The following is a 9,473-nucleotide window of genomic DNA, read 5'->3' on the forward strand; positions in this document are numbered from 1 at the left end:
TTTTCCAGGAGAAGCCAGGGGCAGAGCTCAGTCCCCACGAGGGTCCTGCCTGATGCTCTGCTGTCCTCTGCCGCGCTCCGGGACAAGTCCGCCGTGCAGGGCAGATCCCCATGCTGGCATTACCAAGGACCAATCCTCCACGTTCAGAAGCTCAATTAAAAAAAACCCCATATAGTTCTAAAAAAATAATTTTCAACATCATGGCGACTCATATTCCAGCTGGGCCTGAAGCTCCTCGCCAGAACTGCTGCGTCGGTGAGGCAGCGCGGGAGGGCACAGGGTAGGGAGCAGCTTCTCGAGGGTCACCCAGAGATGGGCACAACCCAAACCCCCCAACTCCCCCCGTGGATGCACTGCACCCCTCAGACTCCAGCACCCCTCAGCTCCCTTCCTTATCGTGTTGCCTGGTGGATGGGGACCCCCCCCCCCCCCTGCTCTGGACCCCGTCCGCGTTGCCCTCCCCAGGGCTGCTGCAGAGGGCTGGACGAGGCGCTGGAGTCAGGCAGCACCCGAGGGGCTGTCTCGCTCCGCAGGGCATTGCCTGCACTGGAAATGCAGCCCCACGACGGCGTTATCGTTCCAAAGTGGCAAAAACGGCACGTGAAAGGCTGCTCGCCCCGGCTTTGTTATGCCACAGCCTGAAACGGGTCTTTGTCCCGTTCGGTACTTTCAACGCACGGTTATTTGCTGAACTCCTGGCTGGTAACATCGCACGTCACAACTTCTCACGTCAGCTGCTCCCAGAAACGTGCACGCACGGTGCTCCAGAACCGGAATAGCTAATCAGCCGGCTGGGGAGACACCACCCCGCTCCTCTCCTTACTGGTGGCCTTCCATAACTCGTTATTATCTCCGGGCTCTGAGAACATCCTATCAGCCAGGGCCCAGTGTGCTCTTCTCATCTCTCTCTGTCCGCAGGTGAAGGTGGCTCCGGAGAGCAGAGGCCGATGCATCCAACCCGAACCAGCGTAACCGCGAAAGCACGGCAGCTTGTTTCGCTTACAAACAAGTAAACCTTGTTTCAAGCCGAGAGTCCCTTATTTATCCACGCTTCCTTCGGGAGCAAGCCCGAACCCTAGTGAACAGTTTTACAAAGTATGTTTCTCCTGCCTGTGAAATGACGGCGTTTTCACTGATGACGATTATCTGAAGGAGCTATTCCGTGCTGATCCGCCTCGTGCTGGGAGCGCGGTGATGTCACAGGCATATGGAAATGGGAACTTCCCGAGGCGTTCAGACTCAGAAACTCTGAGTCTGCAGAATTCCCTACCAATGTGTTTTTTCAGTTGTTGAAATAAAATCTTCATTGCTGTAATTAGTTATTGTTTGTAAAGCCTAAAAGATTCCGGAATAAACGGCTGAAAGAAATTCTCATGGTTGTTAGCTAGAAGTGTTACTAATAATGACGATGGCTGGTGAGAAGACATCACTCCTAATGATGTATGATTTATCTCCTTAAGGGTGTGCTAATAAACCAAACTAATTTTTAAAATCTGGCACATTTATTCCACATATGCTCGCAGATCAAGTAAGTTACTCTAACCACAGCACGGTCTTCCTCTTCTCCCCTCTCTGCAATTTCTCGTTAACGCTCGCTGCGCCGGGCTGCTGATTGGGAGGACGAGTCCTGCATACTCCCAACCCAGCCTAAACCCACACCCGATTTGAAGTCCGGAGGCTGTCATCACTTCTCTTGTAAAACCGGAGAAGCTGCTCCAAAGCTCATGAAGGAAAGTGTTTCCTTGCGCTTCCCAGGGTCAGCCCGCAGCATTCGTAGCAGCTCCATCGCCGTGGCGGCTCCATCGCCGTGGCGGCTCCATCGCCGTGGCAGCTCCATCACCGTGGCATCTGTGCACAAGGTGAAACGCAGCGGGAGAGCGGAGCCGGGCTGCGTGCCGACGGAGCTCTGCGGGCGCCTGCCGTGCATAATCTCTGCTCGCTGCCGTTCCCTTGGATGTCTTTACACAAAATCAATAAGGTGTTAATTCGAAACCAATCTTTTCTGCATACCTGCAGGAGATGATGTCCCCTGCACAAGGAAGCACACAGAGAGGTTCCCTTCCCACCTCCGTCCGCAGGCTGGACGAGCAAACACGCAGGGCGAGTCCTCTGGTGCTGCAGGGTTGCTCCAGTGTTTGAGGAATGGTTTAGGGCTGTGTGTGCTCTGGAAAGACAATTTCCTACCGTAGCTTTTAAACCCCCAGATTAATATTCTACAGGGCTGGTGCTTCACACGGGAGGGAAATGCCATTTCCAAATACCAATGTGGTTTTCATTCCCCTATTAGAATTCAAGCACTTTCATACGTAAGATACTGACTTGTTGAGCTTTAAAAATTACGATGGAAAAGCTTTTCCACACCTCCAGTGCACGCACCACCACCACGAGTGGCCGTGCCAGCAGGCAGGATGGCGATACTTAAAATGAGTCACTGGCCGCGGCCAGGGACAGTCGCGTTCGGGGACCCGACGCTGTCCCGGCATGACCCGGGACACTGGGCTGGGACCTGCGGTAACTCCTGCGTCGCTCCAGATCTTGCATCGCTCTCCAGAGGAAAAGCAAGTAGGCACCAAAAAACCATCCTGACCCTTCAGTTTTTGGGAAAATACCCCGAGGTCATGCCAGGGCTGTGCCCGGTGCGTGGTACCCGGCCGTACACGCGCTGTCCCCAGGCTGCTGCTCCCCGTGATGCTGCTCACACGATGGGCAGTAACAAACTGCGAGTGTTTCAAATTTAGAGAGGGAGAGGAGGAAAAATGTTTGAAAACAGCAGTTTGAGAATTAGCAGAAAATATCCTTTTCCTTGGGGGAACCCCCCCGCGCTGAGGTCCAGCTCGTGCCGGGGAAGGGCTGTCACCATGGGGCTGTCACCTCCTGGGGCTGCGGCCGCCTTTACAGCCCAGATCCAAGGTAGGAGAGTGGGAAAACTGCTGCTTCTTGCCCTTTGCATCTTGAAAAACCATCTCTCAGCCAGAAAAAATCCATCTTTGCACGTCTGCTGGGTCCATCCAGGCTATGGGGTCTCTGGGCAGGGACCCCCTGCACGCCGGGGCTCGGCGAACAAATTATCCAGCCCCGCTAACACTGTAGTCATCAGCGGTGACAACACACAACACGATACAAAACTGCAGCTAAACATGCAAACGGGAGGAGAAGGAAACGTGCAGGTCTAGTGAGGAGGAGGGGGAGAAACAGCTTGTACAGGGAAAGCCAAGGATGGGTGCCAGGCTTCTTCACGCGGTGGAGGACAAAGTGCCACCGCGTGATGGGCGAGACTGTCGCACCCCGGGTCCGACAGTGCAGCACACGCAGCAGAGGAACGAGGAAACGTTTCTTTTAAATATAGAATTACCAAGACAAAGAATAAAAATAATCTAACGACAGGAAGCCATTTGAAAACCTGTGCATCTTTTACTGCACTTATTTCTTGCCGCTTTTTTTGTGTGTGTGTCTAAAAAAAAATCAACTAAACTCCTGAGTTTTCTATGAAAACAAAAAAATATAGTTAAAACATCTGTGAAATGGTCATACAACCAAAATATATGCATTGGATGTTAAACCTTCTATCAGAGAGCTCAGCTGGATTTTTTTTTTAAAATCTGCAAAATATAATTAAATTGGTGTTGTAAAAAAAAAAAAAAAAAGAAAAAAAAGAAAAAAGATAGCCCGGTCCAAACCCTTATAAGGATATTTCAGACATGCTGAGGTTCCTTTTCCATAAATGTTAAGCAGACATCTGTAAACATAATTGGAATTTACTGCACACGTGAATAACTGCATATAAATTAGCCTGTATCGTTGGGGTTTAAGAAAGGGCTGCAGGTCCCCCCCCTTGTCGATAAGACAACGGTGTTTCCAGCGCACATCCCAGCTCAATTCCAAATGTCAATTTTCTACATTTTAATTTTTTTTTTTTTTTTTTTTTTGCATAGCTGTTGCCTTGTTACATTTATCATAAAGCCTCTATAGATGAGACATTCTGCTGAATTTTTGTACGTTTCCAGGTTTGTTTACCAAGCTGATAGTTATTCTTTTGGAAAACGCAGGGTGGAATTGTCAGGGATTGCTTAATATTAACGACGGAGACCTGGGCATCTGCGGGAGCTGAACGAGCACGACTTCATTCCAGCATTCCTCATTTTTTCCCCGTATTTTTCCCCCCCTTCCTTTTCTTTTCTCTGCCATCTCCTTTGTTATGGGCAGGACGGAGGCATGGAGCCCTCTTGCCCTAAACCCGCAGGGACCTGAGGCCTCATCCTGCTCGACAGAAAAACACCCAACTTCTAGGGCTCAGGATCGAGCTTTTAAGCACCCGCTTAACTTCATGCCCCAGGGCTGAGAAGTCCTAGTTAAGCCACAGTGAAGCCTGTGAAGCTCTCAGAGGAGGAAGGAGCCGCCTCCTCCTCCTCATTTCCTTCTCCATCCTCCCGTCCCCATCCAGGTCCAGTGGAAGGTTGGGAATCCCTTACCCGGAGCACAGGGGAAGGCAGGAGGGGCACGGGCAGCCTGCGCAGCCTTGCTTGAGTCCAGCATGAAAAGAGGCGTCCGGATACACGTAATTCAGCTAAAACGCGGATTACTTCAGGTTTGTATTGAGTCAGTCAGGAGCAGGACTTACGCAGAGCCACATCACGTAAAAGCACGATTTTACGCAGATTTAGAGAACACAAAGGGTTGCGCCCACTTTCAGAGACACGCTGACGCCCAGCTTACATCAGCTCAGGTTCAGCCGGTGAATTTACAGGAGCAAATTCAACCGATCCCCCCAGTTTTAAGCAAACCCGAACCTGAAACCAACGGGGCTGCGGTACCGAAGGAGCTTTGGGGCACGGAGCCACGTGCTCCCGGGCTGGGGAAGGACCGTGGGGTTCGGTGGAGAGGGGCAAACCCAGGAGGGGAAATCCCTCCTGACCGAGGACAAAGCCCTGGAAGAGACTGCGATCCTGATCCCAAATCTGCTGAATTCCAGGGAAAACTGAACCCGGGTGTCTCCGCGCCAGGCGCTCCAGGTTGGCGGGGCCACGGACGCGTTTGGTGGAGCTGAACGGACGCCACACACAGATGGGCACTGGCTAATAAACGTCACCGTTAGGCTACGACACCTGACGAAACTGCTCACCCGCCGGTGGTCGCTGCACAGCGGGAATCCCAGCGGTTTGCGTTTTAAGTCACGGGCACCCCAATTAAGGTGAGGTTCATCAGTGTTCTGCGAGCCTGAACCAGGCGGGCAGAGCACAACCCCGCGGCCTGCGGAAGGGGACGGACCCGCGCGCGGCCCCCCGCCGGCAGCCCCCACCCGCGGCACGATCGCAGGCGTTCCTCACAGTCCCTTCTTGACAAAAACGGCATCACCAAGCGTGCCAACGAAGTAACCGGGTGATTTATTTCATCGTCACTCTTCAAAGGCGCATTTGTTTACCATCCATCTCTCGCCCCCCCCCCCAACCCCGCTCGCCATAAGCTCGGTTTGTTTGGAGGGGGACGTGGCGCAGGAAGCACGGGGCTGTGAACCCATTCCCGGGGCAGCGGCCCCCGCGCCCGCCGCCGTTCTCACCTTGACTCGGAGCTGCCGGAGTCGGCGGGCACCGCCGGCACAGGGATCCCTGCGGCTTTCCAAGGGATGCTCTCAGAAACGTGTGAGCGGGGAGGGCTGACCTGAATTTAACCTTTCTCCGTGCCCCACGTTTGATGGGGAGGGGAGGTGAGAGATGTGGCAGCCGGGCCAGAGCCGGCGACAAACTGCCGGCGTTTCTTGGGCCGAAGGAGATGACACGGGGTGGGGGGGGGGAAGTACCGCAAGCCCATCCTGGCAGGATCCGCCGGGCAGAGCTGCCCTACGGCTTTGGGTTTAATACCGCTTTTTAATAACGAAGGTGTGGTACCTCACTTCGGGGAAAAGGGAAAGATGAAGAAAGGAAAAATAAGCAAAAATGAAACAAAAAGCTGCGTTTTTTTTTTTTTTCCTAAAAAGGAAAAAAAGATGGATTTTTGGTCTAAACTCCCCGGCCGATCTGGCCCTACAATCTCACAAGTCATGAATTTTAATCTCGCCGGACACAGCTGGGCGAGGGCAGGGCTCCGCAGCGAGGTTTAGGCAGGGACCTCGGCCGCTGGAAACCTCCGGGCGCATGGAGCTGCGGCCCCCGAGGATGCTGCCCAGATAATTGCGCTCTCGAGGTGCCGGCAGCGCTCCACCGTCTCCCCGTCTACTTAAATGCCAAAGTGGATGGAAGTGACGGGGAGGACGAGGAAGGGTGTTTGCACCGTGGTCGGGAGGTGCGGGAGGGACGGACGTGGGGGACCCTGCCCCGGCCCCTGCCCCGTGCCAGCGTGGCCACGACTCGCAGTCACCACCGAGCCTCCCCGGTCACCCTCACATGGCACGATGGTCATTTTATAATTCAAAATTATCGACTGAGCATTTTTTTCCAGGCCAGTCCAATTACTTTCACACACACCTATTTGATTTTAGTGTCAAAGAGATTTTCTCTCTCTCTCTCAAGTTGTTTTCACTTAAAAAAAAAAAAAGTCTTGGAGTACCGGACAGAATAATAAGCAGACTCACTATTTAGTCATAGAATGACCTGAAATTTCTCCAAGGAAACATATTTTTCACTGAAAAATACTGGGAAAATCTGTATGAAAGTTTTTCCTTGACATTTTCTTGGTTTAGAGGAAACAGGAGAGCAATTTTCCCCCATCGCTTTCATAGTTTGTTATTTTTTCTTCCCTCTCTCTACTCATCCCCAAGAGTTTCCTCCAGGACGGCCTGTCACACAATCAGAAAAAAGGGAGTGGGATGAAGGCGGCATTGGGAAGCCCCGAGAAGCAAGGACACGTCTCCGTGAGGAGAAATCACCAACGTTCTTTTGTTTCTGATGCTTTCCAAAGAAATATAAAAACATTTTAATACTACAAGTTGACCAAGATAAGCCAGTTTTTAATGTTTTCCTTGTGAAGGTAAGGTTTCTCGGCTTTTATGAGACTTATTTTTTCAGCAAAATCTCAGTTTATAATCCTTAAGAGGTGACTAGATAGCCCGGAGCCTGCGAGGTGAGCCGAGCGAGAGCAGCCTGAGAGGGGGGCTCGGAGGGCTGCGCGTTCCCCTGGCTCGGCCAATATTCGGCTGTATTATCCCGGGAACATCATGATCCCTACTCACGACTCTATCGCTCCATCACAGATTGGAAATAAAAACTACCCGCTTCATAGGGGTTTGGTGATTTTAAAGCATAATCCTTTATCAAATGCTTTGAGAGCCTCAGATGAGGTTGCTACAAGCGGGCATCCCTTCTCCCAAGCCACCTCCTGCGCATCACTCGAGGGCGGCTGTTTGCACCCAGCAGCAGTTTGCAGCTGAAACTCTGCCGGCTGAGAGCTGCCAAACCCAGTCCCCTCCGCCTGCCCTGCTCTGCGTGCAAAGCGTTGGGAGAAGCCCAGCTGGACTTTCTCCATAATTGCGCATGCAGTTGCAATAGTCGGAATCAGAATTTATGGCGGGAATTTAATTTAAAATAAAATTCGCAAGCAGTTTGGCTATTTTGAAGTCCTGATCCAAGCGCTACTGAAGCCAATGGAACCTCTCCTCTCCCCAACATCGATCTGGACAAGGTCCCGGTGCGGCTTCCGGGCTCAACCCGCTGTATGAAGAACTTCACTGTGGTCCCAGCTGTTTACATGTGCAACACAGCTGGATGAACGGAGGAAAAAGCACTTTGCCGAGAGCGCGAGGGAGATGTACCTGCACCAAACTCAGTGGCGAGCAGGGGAGTGCTGCCGGGAGCCGGCCACAGCTCCAGGTCCTCGTCACGGTCAGGGTGCCATAAACCCGGGGCTATAGGGTGAAGCCAGCGAGTTAATCCGGATTTCTGGGGGTGTAAATGGGAGTGGAGGTAGCTGTTCACAGACTTGACTTCACAGCTGAAGTTAGACTAAAGGAAGGAAGGTGGTGCTGAGCCAAGGGTGCTGGTTCACCCCGAGCGCGAGGCGTGCAGGTCCTGCTGCCACCCAGAGGAGAGCGGGGCGGCCAGCGCAGGGATCCGCACAAACCACAGCAGCTCTTCAAAGGGTCCTTTCCCGACCCGCTAGATCAGCGAGGAGGAAGACCCTCTCCTAAAGCTCTCCTGGCCAAAAAAGCCCAAATTCGCAAGATTTTGGAAACCACCGGAGTGCCGCTTAATTATTACTGGTAAGAGTATTTGCATTGCAGCAGCATCCTGAGGTTTCATCTGGGATGGGGTCACACCAGGACAGGAGCTCCGCGCGTGTACAAGAGCTGGTTCCCAGTTCCAAGTCATAAGCTCTGTGCCATCACACTGCGTTCTGTAACACCCCGTGTATTTGAAACGCAAAGTTGGCCCACAGTTGTTTGCACAACTACAGCATCAGTCAACACAACAGAGAAGAAGGAGAGGGAGGAGCTACGACCCCCCCCCCAGCTCCTAGTTGGAAACTGAGGCACAGGGGACTAGAGGTGGAAAGGATTTCGTTGCTGGACTTGGCAGAGAGCTCTGGCAACCCTTGCCTGCAGAGTGACTGCCACGACGTGCTGGCTCCGGCTCCTCAATCCCGTTGCAGCTCCGCAGCTGCAAACCCCGTCCTGCGATGGTGCCGCCCCACATTACACCACAGCCCGTCCCCATGCCGCTGCAGAATTATAAAGTGAGCTTCAAAAAAAGCATCAACAAAGAAAAAAAAAAAACAACCAAACCCCAACCCCAGGTGCTGAAGCTGCCACCTCGATTATTGTTTTTTCTCATGCAGCTGCTAACGCCGGACGCGCCTGCGTGTCCGGCTGAGGATCTGCAGCGGGAGAGATGTGCAAGCCCCCTGCCTCCGCAGGCACCCACGCCGTGCCAGCAGCCCCGGGGCAGCGGCAGGCACGGAGCCACAGGCCGAGGCACCGAAACCCCAGTTACTGCCACGCGTTCTCCTCAGCCGCTTTGATTTATCGCGGCGCTTTGCTGAATGGCACAGGATAGCGGTGGGGGGGTTTGCAGTAAATCTCTGGCTTCCCTGTATAGTTTTCTTTCGCTTTCCTTCGCTGCAGTTAATCTGGATTGGGTGTCCACTTCCACTCCCTGAATTTACGGCAGGGGTCTGCTATAAACACCGGGCTCCCGTGCTCACGTTTTGGTCGTCTTCTAAGGCCCGTTTTTACTACGGCACGGCACGTGCTAAGGCGTCATGCTATGAGCAGGACAACGGGAAGGGCTTACATTTAATGGGAGAACTTTGAGCCCAGCTGGAGCTGCCCCAGCCCGTGGGAACCAGCACCCAGCTCCCACCAGGACGCCGGTCCCCACCGAGACACCCAGCACCCACCTCCCACCAGGACGCCGATCCCCACCGAGACACGTGGCTGAGCCAGAAACCAAAAGCCAAGCCTGCCAGTTGCTTTTGTCCAGGTTTTTCACGCCCTCCTGCCAACCAAACGTTGTGCCACGGGGTCTGTCACATTTAAATACACGGAA

This window comes from Balearica regulorum, chromosome 19, assembly GCF_011004875.1.
Source record: "Balearica regulorum gibbericeps isolate bBalReg1 chromosome 19, bBalReg1.pri, whole genome shotgun sequence".
In the NCBI taxonomy this organism is placed as follows: domain Eukaryota; kingdom Metazoa; phylum Chordata; class Aves; order Gruiformes; family Gruidae; genus Balearica; species Balearica regulorum.